The 19,323-nt window shown below is 44.0% G+C and overlaps 1 protein-coding gene across 3 annotated transcripts in view; it reads left to right on the top strand.

Annotated features, from left to right (window-relative positions):
* Positions 1-19,323, top strand: part of lhfpl2a (LHFPL tetraspan subfamily member 2a) — a 65,550-nt gene that overhangs the window by 14,187 nt on the left and 32,040 nt on the right. For 2 of the 3 annotated variants that reach the window (XM_031803094.1, XM_020458553.2), the window contains exon 2: positions 15,715-15,793. The exons of the other annotated variant lie outside the window; for it this stretch is intronic. The gene's annotated coding sequence lies outside the window, so the exon portion shown is untranslated. The remainder of the gene's footprint in view (positions 1-15,714; positions 15,794-19,323) is intronic. 3 annotated transcript variants of the gene reach the window in all.

Here is a 19,323-nt window from a genome sequence, read left to right as displayed (position 1 = left end):
GTGGTCTGCGCGCAATACACACACACACACGGACAGACACACAATATACACACGCACACATACTGCACATGCCAGCCAGCTACACACACAAGTACAGTGCACGAATGCACGCATATGTACAACTTACACACATACAACGTACACACACCTCAATAAAGACAGAGAGGAAATGAGAGAGTGTGTGTAATCATTGAGTTGTACGCATTGCCTAAGGGTGGTTTTGCACACCTTGTATTTTAACGTTACAGCTGGTGTCCTGTCTAAATGGCCAAAGTTACAAAGCAGTGAAGTGAAGGCGTGAGTGTCATCAGGAGAACTAGGTTTATTTTGCAGAGGCAACTAAGTTCTCTTGGATGTGATGATGGCATTATAAAGGGACAGAGTTCTATCTCCCTCTCACAACCGGTTTGTTCCTCTGTTTTTGCTGCTCGGTTGAGACTGTGACTTAGTGACAGTATAGGTGGCAGGTAGACTAGCGGTTAGAGAGGTGAGCCAGCAACTGGAGTGTTGCCAGTTCGAATCCTGGGTCCGACTGGAAAATTCTGTTGGCAAAGGTCGCTGGTATCAAATCCCAGATGTCATTGCCTGCTGTTGTGTCCCTGAGCAAGGCAGTTAACCCCCCACAACAGCTCCCCGGGTGCCCAGTGTGGCAGCCCCCTGCACCTCTCCCTTAATGTATGTGTGTCTTTTGGAGGGGTTTGGTTAAAAGCGGAAATCAAATTTCGGTTGGACCCTGTGTGCAATTGTCCAGTAATATTAAGTATATGTTTTCCTGTAGAGCAGTCCTAATATAAAGCACACATCCTGAGGTAGGAGCAAAGAGTGATATAGCCTCAGTCCCACTTTCTCTCTCTCTCTCTCTCTCTCTCTCTCTCTCTCACTGAGGCAGCTGGATAGCTCTGATACGAAAACGGACACTGCAGCCGCACCACAAACCCAAAGGTTTTTCCTTTTCCTCTGATTGTCTCTTTGAAGAGCTCCTGGAAAGGCATTAAACGTTTCTGGTCTTCTGCTGGTCTCCAAACAAAATGTGTGTAAAAAAGCTGACCTGCAGAGTGGAAACAAAACAGAACAGAACTGACCAGGGATAGCTTTAGTTATTATTCTGTAGAAATATAATTGGTTGTGTTTGTCGTCTCTGCATTTTTCTTATATACAGTGTATACCTGTCTGTGCTTGTGTGTGGAAGTGTGGCTTATCATGCTAACTTACTGTGACTGTCCCATCAATGTCTGTAGGTGTTTCTCATAGAGTGGAGTCAAATCAAACTTTATTTAAAGAGCATTTCACAAATATCGCAAATAGCAACACATTTTTCACAACTCCTAAAGGTTTCATGTGTTAAAGGGATACTTCTGAATTTTGGCAATGAGGCCATTTGTCTACTTCCTCAGAGTTAAATGAACTCGTGGATACCATTTGTGACTGGAACATGTGAACTTTCATGTGCCTAAATAACAAACTTGTATGCCATCTGTAAATATGAATAAAATGACGAGCCTTGTTGGTTTAGCCACGGAAAAAGACAACCTTCCCACTAGCCATGATAATGGATGGGCTGAGATAATGGATGGGCTGGATATGCCGAGAGATGAGTTCGGATTGGGCTGCCAAGTAGCACACTTCTGTCTGTAACATGAGCTGGTCAGTATATGTAGATAATCCTTAATATATAATATATCACATAGTAGAACTGCAAAAGTGTTGCTCTCCACTTTCTGGAGAACCGAAGGCAACCATGGAATCCGTGACAGAGAGTGATATTAGCTAGCTGGCTCACTAGATAACATTACGTGTATGATCTGTGTTGTAATATTATTCATATCTCAGAGCCGTTTGCATTGCTAGTTATAGCCTAATGTTAGCTAGCTAGCTAACATTGAACCTGGCTGGTTTGCTACCAGCAGATTCATGCAGGGTAGTAACGTTATGAGTTGGGATTATTGTTCATTGTTTAGCTAGCTAGCTACATGTCTAAATAAAAGACTCCACTATGCAAGTAACCATTTCACTGTACCGTTTACACCTTCTGTATCCTGTGCATGTGACAAATAAACTTAGATTTTATTTGATATAGTGTGTGTTTACCAGAGACGGTAATGTGAAGAACAACATGACCTGCACCAAAGTCAAATCGGGATATAATGTTGGCTCGCCATTAACTTGTAAATAAGGATCTTGGTGTGAGTTTATTTTCCTGTAATAATGAATAAAAATGTGTTACAGTTAAGACCTTGTCAGCTATATGATATGGGCATTATTTGAACTGGCTAGCCAGATAACTTAACATTTTTCAAAAAGTGTTTGATTTCGGGCGACAATAGAATGGTCATGATGCCACTGCGACAACTGTCGATAGACGTAGTATAAACCAGCCTTTAGTCTTGACATTTTTGGTGGTTTAGTACATTGCCTCACATGTGAATCCTTAAAGAGATGGGCGGGGCTAAGGATTAAGTGGGTGTGAACAATGCTGAATGGGTGTAGACAAAGAAGAGCTCTCCAGTGGGTGTAGAATTACATTCCCATTGTTCCTCAACTGTAGTGTATGATATACCTTTTTCTACCTCTGAGTCTCTACTTTTCCAATATGAAAGAAGTTAGAGCAGGTTCGCGAGCCAATGCTAACTAACGTTAACGCAATGACTGCTAGCAGATACCCATAGACTTCCAGTTATTACGATAAGTAGATAAACATTCTTTACAGTTTATGTGAAGTACCTGTCAAAAGTTTGGACATTTCTACTCATTCCAGCATTTTTCTTTATTTTTACATTGTAGAATAATAGAGAAGACATCAAAACTATGAAATCAGAGAGAGAGAGAGAGAGAGAGAGAGAGAGAGTTGTCATTCAAAAATGTGGCTCTCTGTCTTTCCCCTTCTCCAATCTACATCTTGATCCCTTACTTTGTCTCCCTACCTCCTTCTTTCAGGCCCTTCTCTTTCTCTTGCTCTCTCACCCCTTGGTCTATCAAACACACACACAGCCCAGTGAGGGTAGTCTGTGGTGTGGCGTGTGTGAATTAGTGCTGACCTTGGCTTCCATCATCCAGCCATTCAGTCACAGCTTGAGAAACGTTTAGGGCCAGAGAGTTCCCCAGTCGCCCCCCCCAACCCCTCTCCCTTCACTTCACTTCCCCAAACCCCCCACCCCTTAGTAGACATATATAGGAAATCCCAAATGACACCTTATTTCCAGTTCTATATTATAGTGCACTACATTTGAACAGTTCACTATACAGGGAATAGGGTGTCATTTGAGAAACAGTCACACACTTCTATGGACCACTATCAGGAGAGAAATAGTGTAAGATATGAGTCAGCTTGTAGTGACTGGGTAACTGGGGTTGGAATAGTGGAGAAACCGCCCTAGAACAGGGTTATTTAATGTAACTTGTGTGTTCAGCTCTGTCATTGGAAAATATTCAGAATGAATCTAGAATCTACATTGTTAGGGATCAACTGAGGTCTAATAATGTCTGAAATGACACAGGCACACTAGAGCTGACCCAATTTAGTCGACTGGTCGATTGTTTGTTGATAGGCTGTTGGTTGACCAAGATTTCTTTAGTCGAGCAGTCGCAAAATATGAGATTATTTTAATAAAAATCATGGTGTACAAGACAACTAACTGATTCACACCTGTCTGAGTGGATGGAACCATTGTTGAGGCTGTGGGGATGGCACAGTCCATCAGTCGAAGACAGTTGTCTTGTACACCGTGATTTTTATAGAAAATACAAATGTTTTGCTACTGCTCTACTAAAGAAATCTCGGTCGTCCAACAGCCTATCGACCAAACAATCAGTGCTACTGAAATAGATATTCCATTAAAAATCAGCCGTTTCCAGCTACAAACGTAATTTACAACATTAACAATGTCTACACTGTATTTCTGATCAATTTGATGTTATTTTAATGGACAAAAAATGTGCTTTTCTTTCAAAAACAAGGACATTTCTAAGTGACCCCAAACTTTTCAATAGTTGTGTATATCTACATAAATAAGACAGATCCTGCTTCTGTTCTCTGTTTTAGTGTTTGTTTAATAGCCTACTGATTCTGTTCTCTGTTTTAGTGTTTGTTTAATAGCCTACTGATTCTGTTCACTGTTTTAGTGTTTGTTTAATAGCCTACTGATTCTGTTCACTGTTTTAGTGTTTTTTTAATAGCCTACTGATTCAGTTCTCTGTTTTAGTGTTTGTTTAATAGCCTACTGATTCAGTTCTGTTTTAGTGTTTGTTTAATAGCCTACTGATTCTGTTCTCTGTTTTAGTGTTTGTTTAATAGCCTACTGATTCAGTTCTGTTTTAGTGTTTGTTTAATAGCCTACTGATTCTGTTCTCTGTTTTAGTGTTTGTTTAATAGCCTACTGATTCAGTTCTCTGTTTTAGTGTTTGTTTAATAGCCTACTGATTCAGTTCTCTGTTTTAGTGTTTGTTTAATAGCCTACTGATTCAGTTCTCTGTTTTAGTGTTTGTTTAATAGCCTACTGATTCAGTTCTCTGTTTTAGTGTTTGTTTAATAGCCTACTGATTCAGTTCTGTTTTAGTGTTTGTTTAATAGCCTACTGATTCTGTTCTGTTTTAGTGTTTGTTTAATAGCCTACTGATTCTGTTCTGTTTTAGTGTTTGTTTAATAGCCTACTGATTCTGTGAGCACCAACCCTCATGCAACAATTTCACAAATTCGTCTGTTTTCAATCTTTTCTATGTTGTAATAAAGGCATTACGCTTTTTTTTCTCGTTTGACCAGCCTCTCTGGTATTATTTATAATTTATTTAGTGTTTACACTGTTCCAAATGTTCAGAAAAATTCTAATAATAATAATAACCCTCCTTTTTCCTTGATCTCCTTCTTATTGTTATTATTATTATTATCATCATGAATAATAGGTCATTTCATTATCATTAGTAGGCTTAGTATAGCAGCCTTGTATAACCACCATCGAGCACCATCGAGCTCTCCCTCGCTAGCGCTCCAGGGCGCCAGGCAGCCCTGCATTACGCACACCTGCTTCCCTTGTCACACCCATCAGCGATTCATTGCACTCACCTGGACTCAATCACCTTTATTATTTCCTTCCCTATATCTGTCTGTTCCCCAGCTCTGTTCCCTGCTTCTGCATTAATTGTCGTATGTCGTTGTGTTACCCGTGTGCTGACGCTGTTCCTGTCTTGTTCCATGTCCGTTCCTTATTAAATGCTGACTCCCCGTACCTGCTTCTCTACTCCAGCATTGGTTCTCACAGAATGATGGCTTTTCGGTTGGTGGTGACGTCAGGTCTGGGGGCCGCCGCCGATGGAACCTGGGGGTGCCTTAGTTGGCTTCCACACCCTAGCTGGCTCGAGAAATTCCTTGCCCCGGTTGGCTCGGCAGGCGCCCATCCCACATCAGGCCTTTGCTGTATCGTCAGGGTTTTACCGCTCAGCCGGCTCGCCAGGCGTCTACGCCTCAGCCGTCTTATCAGGCTCCCACATCCCAGCGGGATCATCAGGCTGTCACGCCTCAACCGGATCGTCAGGCTCCCACGCCTCAGCCAGTTCACCAGGTTCCTATGCCTCTGCTGGTTCGTCGGGCTTCTACACCCCAGCCAGTTGGTCCAGCGCACATGCCTCGGCCGGCCCATCAGGCTAGTCCAGGTGAGAAGCCGGGTGGCGCCCCTAGAGGGGGGGTACTGTCACGCCTGATCCCGCTCTCCCTCCCTGGTGCTTGTTGGCGCCAGGCTGCCCTGCATTACGCACTCCTGCCACCATCATTACGCAAACCTGCTTCCCTCGTCACGCACATCAGCGGTTCATTGCACTCACCTGGACTCAATCACCTGTGTTATTTCCTTCCCTATATCTGTCTGTTCCCTAGCTCTGTTCCCCACTTTGGCATTCATTGTCGTATGTCGTTGTGTTACCCGTGTGCTGACGCTGTTCCTGTCTTGTTCCATGTCTGTTCCTTATTACATGTTGACTCCCCGTACCTGCTTCTCTACTCCAGCGTCGGTCTTTACAGTTTTATCACAAAAACGGATAGCAACCTCCGACCGGTGAAGTCCACAAAGCATATTGCATGTAACAGAGAGTTACATGACCTACAGCATGTTCAAGTAAGTTAATGTTTCCAACATCTTTGGACCACTAAATAACTATTGATTTAGAACAACAGTGAGTTAACCTCAAGTTACAAAGAAAACGTGAGCTGCCTCCACTATTTCAGCACCATGTCAACTTCAACATCATCAAATCATCTCTGCTTTAGTCTATTACATCTCTGCTTTAGTCTATTACAGCGACAACTAAAAGAGATCACAAACAATTTAGTCCAACCAACATAATGTAAATATGATGTGGCTGTCCATGATTCTGATTTATGTGTGTGTGTGTGCTTGCATGTGTGCGCGTGTTCGTGCAAGTAGAAAAACATGTTGACTCACCCTACTTGTAGAGAAACACCAATGGCATCCTCCTCTCTTCCACGTTGACTAAATGGTCTATCCCTCTGTCATACAGTACACACTTTTATTTTTTGTTGTCCTAGGCTACCTGGCTAAAATGCTTGCTCGCAAGCCTAACTTCATGGGCAATGATAGCTAGTTAACATTATCCTTCTACATCTAGCTACATACTGAACTTCCATCCTTTCAGGCCAGGGGCACAACATATTAATTAATGGTTCGATCAGCATCGATGTTGTAATCATTGGCCAGCACAGAGAATTAAGTTAAACCACAAGTCCAAATCCCTATCTCCATCGATGGCTAATTTAGGAAAGGACCAATTTTAGCTAGCTAGCCACTGGAGGATAACAACACAATGAGATACAACAATTCAAGTCATTTCAGTCAATGACGTATGCTCTCAATGCAATTTGTCAAGGGAAGCCAAATCCAGTCTGGCTTCCCTTGACACTTTATTTTGGTGCACTAGGACCATTCACAGTTGAGCGTGCTCAGTTTAGCTCAACGCTGATTGGCAAATGTTTTATACTTTTTTGTGAAGGCCAAAATGGCCAAAATGCTCGCTAGCTTCCCTTGCGTTCAATGCTACGGCGTCAACAATGTCATTCTTCTTTGTACCAGACAGCATCAGATAGATGGTCTACACGTAGAGAGACAGAGGGGCGCTGTTTCGCTCACTCGGACGCTTTCTCAGGTGAGATACATTCAGCCTCTTGGGAATTGAAGGAAAATGATGAAACACAAGAGACAACACATTTTTATTACATGTTTCTTTTTTTTTTTTATCTTGAAAAAAAAATTGGGGGAAGCCTGGCTTCCATGAATATACACCACTGATGCCGTAAACTTACTTAGGCCTATATTTCAATACTTATATAGGCTACTGTAACAATCAATCATTTATTTGTTCATGTCATCACTCAGCATAGGAGTCATTCATGATGTGAAATGCAATCAAGCATTTTAGTTTTAAAATAAAATAAAGCGAACATTAAAGCGAACAATTTCATAAGTGAAATTGCATTCACTTATGAATGTGACTTAATCTTTGCTGTAAAAAAGGCTTTACAAAAAAAAGTACCCATATCATTTATTTAGTGTTGTTTACATTGTTCAAAATGGTCAGAACAATTATATTGTAATCTAACAGCACCTGTTTGGCACACATACAGTGCATTCGGGAAAATATTCAGACCCCTTGACTTTTTGTTACGTTACAAAATTATTCTAAAATGGATTAAATACAAAAAAATCCTTATCAAAATACACACAATACTCTATAATGCCAAAGCAATACAGGTTTTTAGATTTTTTTGGAAATGTAATAAAACAAAAAATCTGAAATACATTATTTACATAATATTCAGACCCTTTGCAAAAGACTCTAAATTGAGTTCAGGTGCATCCTGTTTCCGTTGATCATCCTTTAGATGTTTCTACAACTTGATTGGTGTCCACCTGTGGTAAATTCAATTGATTAGACATTATTTGGAAAGGCACACACCTGTCTATATAAGGTCCCACAGTTGATAGTCCATGTCAGAGCAAAAACCAAGCCATGAGATCGAAGGAATTGTCCGTAGCGCTCCGAGACAGAATTGTGTCGAGGCACAGATCTGGGGAAGGGTACCAAGAAACGTCTGACGCATTCAAGGTCCCCAGTGGCCTCTATTATTCTTAAATGAAGAAGTTTGGAACCACCAAGACTTCCTAGAGCTGGCCGCCCGGCCAAACTGAGCGATCGGGGGAGAAGGGCCTTGGTCAGGGAGATGACCAATAACCCTATAGTCACTCTGACAGAGCTCCAACGATCCTCTGTGGAGATGGGAGAACCTTCCAGAAGGACAACCATCTCTGCAGCACTCCACCAATCAGGCCTTTATGGTAGAGTGGCCAGACGGAAGCCACTCCTCAGTAAAAGGCACATGACAGCCCACTTGGAGTTCACCAAAAGGTACCTAAAGGACGCAGACCATGAGAAACAAGATTCTCTGGTTTGATGAAACCAAGATTCAACTCTTTTGTCTGAATGCCAAGCGTCATGTCTGGAGGAAACCTAGCACCATCTCTATGGTGAAGCATGGTGGTGGCAGCATCATGCTGTGGAAATGTTTTTCAGCGGCAGGGACTGGGAGACTATTCAGAATCGAGGGAAGATGAACAGAGCAAAATACAGAGATCCTAGATGAAAACCTACTCCAGAGCACTTTATTTATGTATTTATTTATCTGTTATTTTACCAGGTAAGTTGACTGAGAACATGTTCTCATTTGCAGCAATGACCTGGGGAATAGTTACAGGGGAGAGGAGGGGGATTAATGAGCCAATTGTTAACTGGGGATTATGATTGTGACCGTGGTGGTTTGAGGGCCAGATTGGGAATTTAGCCAGGACACCGGGGTTAACACCCCTACTCTTACGATAAGTGCCATGGGATCTTTAATGGCCTCAGTCAGGACACCCGTTTAACGTCCCATCCCAAAGATGGCACCCTACACAGGGCATTGTCCCCAACCACTTCTAGCAGCATCTGGTCTCCCATCCAGGAACTGAGCAGGACCAACCCTGCTTAGCTTCAGAAGCAAGCCAGCAGTGGTATGCAGGGTGGTATGCTGCTGGCATACTTAGGACCTCAGACTGGGGCGAAGGTTCACCTTCCAACGACCCTAATCACACATCCAAGACAACTCAGGAGTGACTTCGGGACAAGTCACTGAATGTCCTTGAGTGGCCCAGCCAGAGCCCGGACTTGAACCCAATTGATCATCTCTGGAGAGACCTGAATATAGCTGTGCGGCAATGCTCCCCATCCAACCTGACAGAGCTTGAGAGGATCTGCAGAGGACAATGGAAGAAACTCCCCAAATACAGGTTTGACAAGCTCGTAGCATCATACCCAAGAAGACTGGAGGCTGTAATCGCTGCCTAAGGTGCTTCAACAAAGTACTGAGTAAAGGGTCCGAATGCTTATGTAAATGTGATATTTTAGTTTTTAATATTTTACAAATTTGCAAAAATGTATTAACATGTGTTTTTGCTTTGTAATTATGCTGTATTGTGTGTAGATTGATGAGGGGAAAAAAGCAATTTTAGAATAATACGTAACACAATATGGAAAAAGTAAAGGGGTCTGAATACTTTCCGAATGCACTGTAATATGCATGTAGCACTTGCTCCATACCTTCTTTGTCTTGATCTCCAGTAATTTATTCCACACATCTGTCTATGGGTGGAGGTGGTGTCAGTAGGGTTGTTGAAGGACTGATGAGGATTGGCTAGGAAACTGACTGACCTTACTTTGCTTCAGTAAATCTGAGTTTAAGGGGTACATTGCACTTTATTTTCAAACTGAAAATGGTGAGAGGGTCCTCTCTGTAATTTTGATAACCCAGAGGGAAAGGAGATCTGATTGGCTGAGAGCTGTTGGTCAGCAGCTGGATCACAAAAATTAACTATAAAAAAAACATTTATTTGTGAGCTGTTCCTTTTCCTCAGGAAGATGAGATCATGATATACTATAGCCAGTGAGACATTTATTGCAGGCTATTGATTATTGAACTGCCTATTAAGTAGAGTGATCTTCCATTCTATAGCTGATGAACGAATACAGAAGTGATCTCTTAAGTCAGATGTTAGGCAGAGGTTGTTGAACCAGTCCTTAGAGATTGGAGGAAGCTATTAATGCAGCTAGCTATTCATCCCCTTGTTTCGCCACCAACCTGAAAAAGAAAACAGAAACACTGTGTTAGTGAAGATATACATCTCCCTGGATTTCTTTATGATTTTTTACTCTGTGCATCTGGAACTAGGGTGTGTGAACAACCTAAAAGTGCAGAGCAACCCTTGAAGCAACCCCCAAGGATTCCTCCTTCTAATCTAGTCCTTCTCCCCAGAACAGTAGAGCTAACGCTGAGAACACACACAGTCTACAAACTTCCCGTGCATAACCCTACGCTAATATTTCTAGCATAAACCTATATTACACAATCTTGCTGCTGATTAGGGTAAATAAGGGAATTGTTATTTTTAATTCACCTTGATTTAACCAGGTAGGCCAGTTGAGAAGAGGTTCTCATTTACAACTGTGACATTGCCAAGATAAAGCAAAGCAAAGCGACAAAAACAACAACACAGAGTTACACAAAAACAGACGTACAGTCAATAACACAATAGCACTTCCAGCACTGACAGAGATGGCCGCCCCGCTTTGCGTTCCTAGGAAACTATGCAGTATTTTGTTTTTTTATGTGTTATTTCTTACATTGGTACCCCAGGTAATCTTAGGTTTTATTACATACAGTCGGGAGGAACTATTGGATATAAGAGCAACGTCAACTCATCATCATTACGATCAGGAATACAACTTTCCCGAAGCGGATCCTCTGTTTTGCCCACCACCCAGGATAATGGATCGGATCCTAGCCAGCGAACCAAAACAACGACGCCGTAAAAGGGGCAGACGAAGCGGTCTTCTGGTCAGGCTCCGGAGAAGGGCACATCGCACACCGCTCCCGAGCATACTACTCGCCAATGTCCAGTCTCTTGACAACAAGGTTGATGAAATCCGAGCAAGGGTAGCATTCCAGAGAGACACAAGAGACTGTAACGTTCTTTGCTTCACGGAAACATGGCTCACTCGAGACACTCTATCGGAGTCGGTACAGCCAGCTGGTTTCTTCACGCATGTAAACTGGAAACCACATATCCTGAGGCTGCATTCATTGTAGCTGGTGATTTTAACAAGGCTAATCTGAAAACAAGACTCCCTAAATTCTATCAGCATATCGATTGTGCAACCAGGCCTGGTAAACCCTGGATCATTGTTATTCTAATTTCCTTGATGCAAAAAAGGCCCTCACCTGCCCTCCTTTCAGAAAAGCTGACCACAACTCCATTTTGTTGCTTCCAGAGACAGAAAATAAAACAGGAAGCTCCCGCGCTCAGGTCTGTTCAACGCTGGTCCGACCAGTCTGATTCCACACTTCAAGATTGCTTCGATCATGTGGACTGGGATATGTTCCGCATTGCGTCAAACAGCAACATTAACAAATACGCTGATTCGGTGAGTGAGTTTATTAGCAAGTGCATCGGCGATGTCGTATCCACAGCAACTATTAAAACATTCCCAAACCAGAAACCGTGGATTGATGGCAGCATTCGCACGAAACTGAAAGCGCGAACCACTGCTTTTAATCAGGGCAAGGTGACCGGAAACATGACCGAATACAAACAGTGTAGCTATTCCCTCCGCAAGGCAATCAAACAAGCTAAGCGTCAGTATAGAGACAAGTAGAGTCGCAATTCAACGGCTCAGACACAAGAGGTATGTGGCAGGGTCTACAGTCAATCACAGATTACAAAAAGAAAACCAGCCCCGTCGCGGACCAGGATGTCTTGCTCCCAGACAGACTAAACAACTTCTTTGCTCGCTTTGAGGACAATACAGTGCCACTGACACGGCCCGCTACCAAAACCTGCGGACTCTCCTTCACTGCAACCGATGTGAGTAAAACATTTAAACATGTTAACCCTCGCAGGGCTGCAGGCCCAAGACGGCATCCCCAGCTGAGTCCTCGGAGCATGCGCAGACCAGCTGGCTGGTGTATTTACGGACATATTCAATCAATCCTTATCCCAGTCTGCTGTTCCCACATGCTTCAAGAGGGCCACCATTGTTCCTGTTCCCAAGAAAGCTACGGTAACTGAGCTAAACAACTACCGCCCCGTAGCACTCACTTCCGTCATCATGAAGTGCTTTGAGAGACTAGTCAAGGACCATATCACCTCCACCCTACCTGACACCCTAGATCCACTCCAATTTGCTTACCGCCCCAATAGGTCCACAGACGACGCAATTGCAACCACACTGCTCTAAACCATCTGGACAAGAGGAATACCTATGTGAGAATGCTGTTCATCGACTACAGCTCAGCATTTAACACCATAGTACCCTCCAAACTCTTGACTTTGGCAAGTTGCTGCAGGGGGTTCTGAGCTGTTGACCGGGGTAGGGGTAGCCAGGTGGAAATCATGGCCAGCCGTAGAAAAATGCTTATTGAAATTAGAGATTATTGTAGATTTATCGGTGGTGACAGTGTTTCCTAGTCTCAGTGAGGTGGGCAGCTGGGAGGAGGTGCTCTTATTCTCCATGGACTTTAGTGTCCCAAAACATTTTGGAATTAGTGCTACAGGATGCAAATATCTGTTTGAAAAAGCTAACCTTAGCTTTCCTAACTGACTGAGTATATTGGTTCCTGACTTCCCTGAAAAGTTGCATATCGCGGGGGATATTTGTTCGATGCTAATGCAGAACGCCACAGGATGTTTTTGTGCTGGTCTAGGGCAGTCAAGTCTGGGGTGAACCAAGGGCTATATCTGTTCTTAGTTCTACATTTTTTGAATGGGACATGCTTATTTAAGATGGTGAAGGAAGCACTTTAATAGAGCAACCAGGCATCCTCTACTGACGGGATGAGGTCAATATCAAACCAGGATACCCGGGCCTGGTACGGCAACTGCTCCGCCCACAACCGTAAGGCTCTCCAGAGGGTAGTGAGGTCTGCACAACGCAACACCGGGGGCAAACTACCTGCCCTCCAGGACACCTACACCACCCGATGTCACAGGAAGGCCATAAAGATCATCAAGGACAACAACCACCCGAGCAACTGCCTGTTCACCCCGCTATCATCCAGAAGGCGAGGTCAGTACAGGTGCATCAAAGCTGGGACCGAGAGACTCAAAAACAGCTTCTATCTCAAGGCCATCAGACTGTTAAACAGCCACCACTAACATTGAGTGGCTGCTGCCAACACACTGACTCAACTCCAGCCACTTTAATAATGGGAATTGATGGGAAATGATGTAAAATATATCACTAGCCACTTTAAACAATGCTACCTAATATAATGTTTACATACCCTACATTATTCATCTCATATGTATATGTATATACTGTACTCTATATCATCTACTGCATCTTTATGTAATACATGTATCACTAGCCACTTTAACTATGCCACTTTGTTTACATACTCATCTCATATGTATATAATGTATACACTCAATACCATCTACTGTATCTTGCCTATGCCGCTCTGTACCATCACTCATTCATATATCTTTATGTACATATTCTTTATCCCCTTACACTTGTGTCTAAGGTAGTAGTTTTGGAATTGTTAGCTAGATTACTTGTTGGTTATTACTGCATTGTCGGAACTAGAAGCACAAGCATTTCGCTACACTCGCATTAACATCTGCTAACCATGTGATCCTGGTTGAAGACAACAGAGGTGTATTTGAAGGGCAGGTTAGTCAGGATGATATCTAAGAGGGTGCCCATGGTTATGGATTTGGGGTTGTACCTGGTCAGTTCCTTGATAATTTGTGTGAGATTGAGGGCATCAAGCTTAGATTGTAGGATGGCCGGGGTGTTAAGCATGTCCCGGTTTAGGTAACCTAACAGTACAAACTCTGGAGATAGATGGGGGGCAATCAATTCACATATGGTGTCCAAGGCACAGCTGGGGGCTGAATGGGGTCTATAACAAGCGACAATGGTGAGAGATTGTTTCTGGGAAGGTGGATTTTTAAAAGTAGAAGCTCGAATTGTTTGGGAACAGACCTGGATAGTATTACAGACCTCTGCAGGCTATCTCTGCAGTAGATTGCAACTCTGCCTCCTTTGGCAGTTCTATCTTGTCAGAAAATGTTATAGGTAGGGATGGACATTTTAGGATTTTTGGTGGCCTTCCTAAGCCAGGATTCAGGCATGGCTAGGACATCCGGGTTGGTGGTTGTCCTACGGTTACGGTTACAGAAGTCAACAAATGGGAGCGCCTGGGGGATGGGAGTGGTGCAGGGGGCTGCAGGGCCTGGGTTAACCTCTACATCACCAGAGTAACAGAGTAAGAGTAGGAGTAGGGTAAGGGTACGGCTAAAGGCTATAAGAACTGGTCGTCTAGTGCGTTTGAACAGAGGAGCAGATTTCTGGGCGCGGAAGAATAGATTCAAGGCATAATATACAGACAAGCGTATGGAAGGATGTGAGTACAGTGGAAGTAAACCTAGGCATTGAGTGACAATGAGAGAGATTTTGTCTCTAGAGGCACCAGTTAAGCCAGGTGAGGTCACCGCATGTGTGGGCGGTCGAACAAAAGGGCTATTTAAGGCATATTGGGCAGGGCTGGAGGCTCTACAGTCACTAACCAAAACAGCAATAGACAAGGCATATTGACTGCGCTAGGCGAGCTGGAGACATGGCGATTCAGATAGCTAGCGGGCCGGGGCTAGCAGATGGGCCTCCGGGGACATCTCAACAGAAGAGCCTGTTGAAACCACCTCAGACGGTTATTTCGGCAGACCAGTCGTGATGGATTGGCGGGTCTTCGTGTCGGCAGTAAAGGGTCCAAGCCAATCACAAACAAGGTATTGTAGCCCAAGAATTGGCTAGCCGGGAGATGGGCCTAGCTCGAGGCTAGCTCCAGGCTAAATGGTGCTTGCTTCGGGACGGAGACGTTAGCCAGGAGTAGCCACTCAGATAGCATCTAGCTAGCTCCGATGACCCGGTGTAAAGGTTCAGAGCTTGCGGTAGGAATCCGGAGATGTGGTTGAGGAAAAGCAGACCGATATGCTCTGGTATGATATCGCGCTGCGCATACTGGCAAGAATTGACAGGGCTGAGGCTGGCTGATGTCCGAGTTAACGGTGATGACCGCTAGCAGTGGCTAGTAAGCTGGCTAGCTTCTAGTGAAGGTTCCGGTTCTAAAGTATAAAAAAGAGCAGATCCGTACCACTTTGGGTGAGGCGGGTTGCAGGAGAGTATGTTCAGTCTGTAGATGGAAATTGAGATTAAAAATATATACGAAGAAATATGATGTATATACAGGGGACTGGACGGGACAAAACAAAAACAGACATCTGACTGCTACACCATCTTGGATACATGATGCAAAGTGCAGATGTAGATTTTATTAGACAGTACGCTCTGTTGAACAGTTTCCCTATCTCTCCAGGTGACATGGCTCCCTCTTAAACCTTCTGCTCAGACTCCTCAGGTTGGGTGGAAAATACCATAACATTTTGTCTGGGAGCCAAAACTGACAGAGCTCCTGCCTGACTGGTTAACCAGTGGTCTCTCTGGAGATGCTGTGGTTTTATGATTTAAGCAGGTTGTTCACTTGGTGTGTGTGTGTGTGTGTGTGCATGTATGTGTTTGTGTGTTATTCTCTACAATGCATCATCTCTGTTCCTTCTACAGATCCTGAAGAGAAGACTTGTGTAACCAGGCCTGAGGGGACCGTTTGTCTCGGACTCTTCTTCAAGAATCCACACAAAAGGTTAGCACATTCAGCATACAGTGCAGAACAGTAGATGTGAAAGAATTCTGAATCTGATTCCGATTCCAAAATAGATTTATTGACCTCATGGAGAACTTCATTGTTACAAGTGTAAAGAGGAGTATGCAGGAGGTAGTTGCAGGTTTAGAACTACTGAGTTTCTTAAAGCACTATATATATATATATATATATATATGTATATATATATATATAGTACTGTGCAAAGGTTTTAGGCAGGTGTGAAAAAATGCTGTAAAGTAAGAATGCTTTCAAAAATAGACATGTTAATAGATTATATTTATCAATTAACTGAAGGCAAAGTGAGTGAACAGAAGAAAAATCTAAATAAAATCCATATGGGACGCTAGCGTCCCACCTGGCCGACATCTGGTGAAATTGCAGAGCGCCAAATTCAAAATACAGAAATACTCATAATAAACACTCATAAAATATACAAGTGTTATACATCGGCTTAAAGATTAACTTCTTGTTAATCCAGCTGCTCTGTCAGATTTCAAAAAGGCTTTACGGCGAAAGCATACCATGCAATTATCTGAGGACAGCGCCCCGCTTACAAAAACATACAAACATTTTCCAGCCAAGTAGATTAAGATCGCTACCTCGCCTGATTCTCCTACTGGGACAGGTGTCCCCGCAATAGGAGCAGAGACCCTGTTGACCTGCGGTGTTGACCTTCCTCTTGAGGAAGGTGCATCGTGCCCACCTCCATGGGCTCAGTCTCACTGGAGGTTTCTGGGAGAGACCCGAACCCCCGGGATGGGCGACGACAGGCACGCAGGAAATTATCCAAGCAGATAGCCATGGCGATGAGCTGGTCCAGCGTGAGTTCTGGACGTCCGCCTGTAGTCCACTCCGGAAAACCATCAACAGGGCCTGGTTGTTCCAGCCTGTGGATACAGCCACCGTCTGAAAATCCAGAGCGTACTCAGACGCTGTCCTGGACCCCTGGTGTAGACGGAGAAGATGCCATCCTCCCACTCGGCCCTCTGTAGGGTAGTCGAAAACGGCACGGAAGAGTTGGGTGAAGCGCTCATAGGACTGCACTTCTGGACCTTCCCGCTCCCAGAAGGCGTGCGCCCACTCCAGAGCCCAGCCTGCCAGCACCGAGATCACCAAGGCCACCTTGTCCCTCTCGGAGGCCGTCCCGGCATGACGGGCAAGGTGGAGGTCACACTGCAGGAGAAACCCCCTACAGTGAGCTGGGGTCCCATCTAACCGCTCCAGAAGGGACAGGTGAATGTTTCTGATCTGACCAGGAGATGTAGATGGTAGTGGGGTGGCTGGAACGACCGCGGGGAGCTGGGAAGGTGATGGTGTAGCCTGCAGCTGGCGTACGGTCCTGAGCACCTCATCCTTGGTTAACCCGAGGTGCTCCAGGCACGAGTCGTGGTGGAGCTTCACTCCTATAGCAGAAAGGTCGGGATGTGCTGCTGCTTCCTGTTCTCTAGGGTCGGTCATTGTGTGTAGAGAGGAGTAGGAAAGAGGCAGTCACAGGTTTAGAACTATTGAGTTTATTCTAGCACTATATATATAAAAGCGGGATGAAACCCAAAGTGCAAAATATAAAGTACTCAGGAAATAGTAGGAGAGATTCCTCTTCGGAAAATGTGTGACATTCATTCTACAACTTAACTTGCATAACCTGCCACATGCTGCTTTTCCATGTTATTTAGAACAAATCAGATTAGGAGAAATAATAATACCTGTTGCATAATAATACCTGACACTGTAGCTAACCTTGTCCTCTCAAACAAAGAGATTCATAGTTTCCTGTCTATGTTGGTATTGTATTGGGTTCCTGGCACCTGTCTTGACCTGGTGCAATGACAGTCTTGTCCCCAAGGTCCTATTGTCCACACTGGGTTTTGAAACCAAGTTGTCTGAGTGCCACAAGACTGTGTTAGCCTCTGAGCTAAACCTGAGGAGGCATTAGTTTGGGGGTCTTCAGGTCTCAGGTAAGGTTACTCACCATGTAAGCGTTACATATGCTAGGGGTTCATAACCCCAGTACCCAGGCCAAAACTAGTGTAGTGCATGGTAAACAGTTTACACCCCTTTTTTATTTTGCTCAAGCATTTACACACCTATGCCAAAAAATTCATTGAAAGGATAGGAAACTTTACTTTATTCACTATGAATGGCGATCAGGGTTTACCCACCTATTTTTTTACCACTACATCACTGGCCAAAACATATTGTAGCCTAATGTACTCCAGCCGTTGGGGAGTATATAAGTTCATGGGCTGTTTTCATTGTCCCCCCCCCCCCCTCCTCCTGACATGAAGGATCAGTCCAGTCTATTTATTAAGTGGAACTGGCAGGATTGGGGGGGGCAATGTTTTTCCAATATGGAGGAAAAACCATGGTGTAAGTGATACTGCTCTAGCCTGCATGGCTGGACCACCTGGGTAGGTCGTCTAAAAAGGGGAAAACCTCTGAAACAATAAGCACAATAATCACCGTTGACTGTCACTGGCCTGGGCAGAGAGGACAGAGGAGAGAAGAGGATCGGGAGGTTTCAGAGGGTGTCAGGGGTTCACTTCCTGTTATCTGGAGCCTGTTTTGGTGCTGACTCCCTATCTCTCTGCGTACAGGATCGGAGATACAGCCTGTAGGTTTCTATAGGGGAGGAATGTTATCTTTTTAGTCGTAGTTATTATCTGGGTGATTTTTTTGCGATGACATCGATGTGGGTTCTTCAGTGGTTCACCCCAGGAGCACCACAGAAACTGTTTTTATGTATTTGGTGTGTGTGTGTGTGTGTGTGTGTGTGTGTGTGTGTGTGTGTGTGTGTGTGTGTGTGTGTGTGTGTGTGTGTGTGTGTGTGTGTGTGTGTGTGTGTGTGTGTGTGTGTGTGTGTGTGTGTGTGTGTGTGTGTTGAATGGTGTTTCCTCCGACATTGGTGTTTCTGGCTTCCGGGTGTTAAGAAGCTCAGTTTGGCAAGTCGTGTTTCGGAGGACGCATGACTCAACCTTCGTGTCTCCTGTGCCGTTGAGGAGTTGCATCAATGAGACAAGATCTTAATTGGATATGATGAAATTGGGGAGAAAGACAAAAAACAGAGGAGTAGGTAGAAGTTGATCCTCATGTGTAGTATTAGAGGAGTAGGTGGAAGTTGATCCTCATGTGTAGTATTAGAGGAGTAGGTAGAAGTTGATCCTCATGTGTAGTATTAGAGGAGTAGGTGGAAGTTGATCCTCATGTGTAGTATTAGAGGAGTAGGTGGAAGTTGATCCTCATGTGTAGTATTAGAGGAGTAGGTGGAAGTTGATCCTCATGTGTAGTATTAGAGGAGTAGGTGGAAGTTGATCCTCATGTGTAGTATTAGAGGAGTAGGTAGAAGTTGATCCTCATGTGCAGTATTAGAGGTCACAATGGAGAGGAGTTTAAAAAATATATATATATATATATTTCACCTTTATTTTACCAGGTAGGCTAGTTGAGAACAAGTTCTCATTTACAACTGCGACCTGGCCAAGATAAAGCAAAGCAGTTAACACACAACAACA

This window comes from Oncorhynchus kisutch, linkage group LG23, assembly GCF_002021735.2.
Source record: "Oncorhynchus kisutch isolate 150728-3 linkage group LG23, Okis_V2, whole genome shotgun sequence".
Lineage (NCBI taxonomy): Eukaryota > Metazoa > Chordata > Actinopteri > Salmoniformes > Salmonidae > Oncorhynchus > Oncorhynchus kisutch.
Note: the sequence above shows the minus strand (reverse complement) of the source record. Positions and strands in the feature narration are given on the sequence as shown.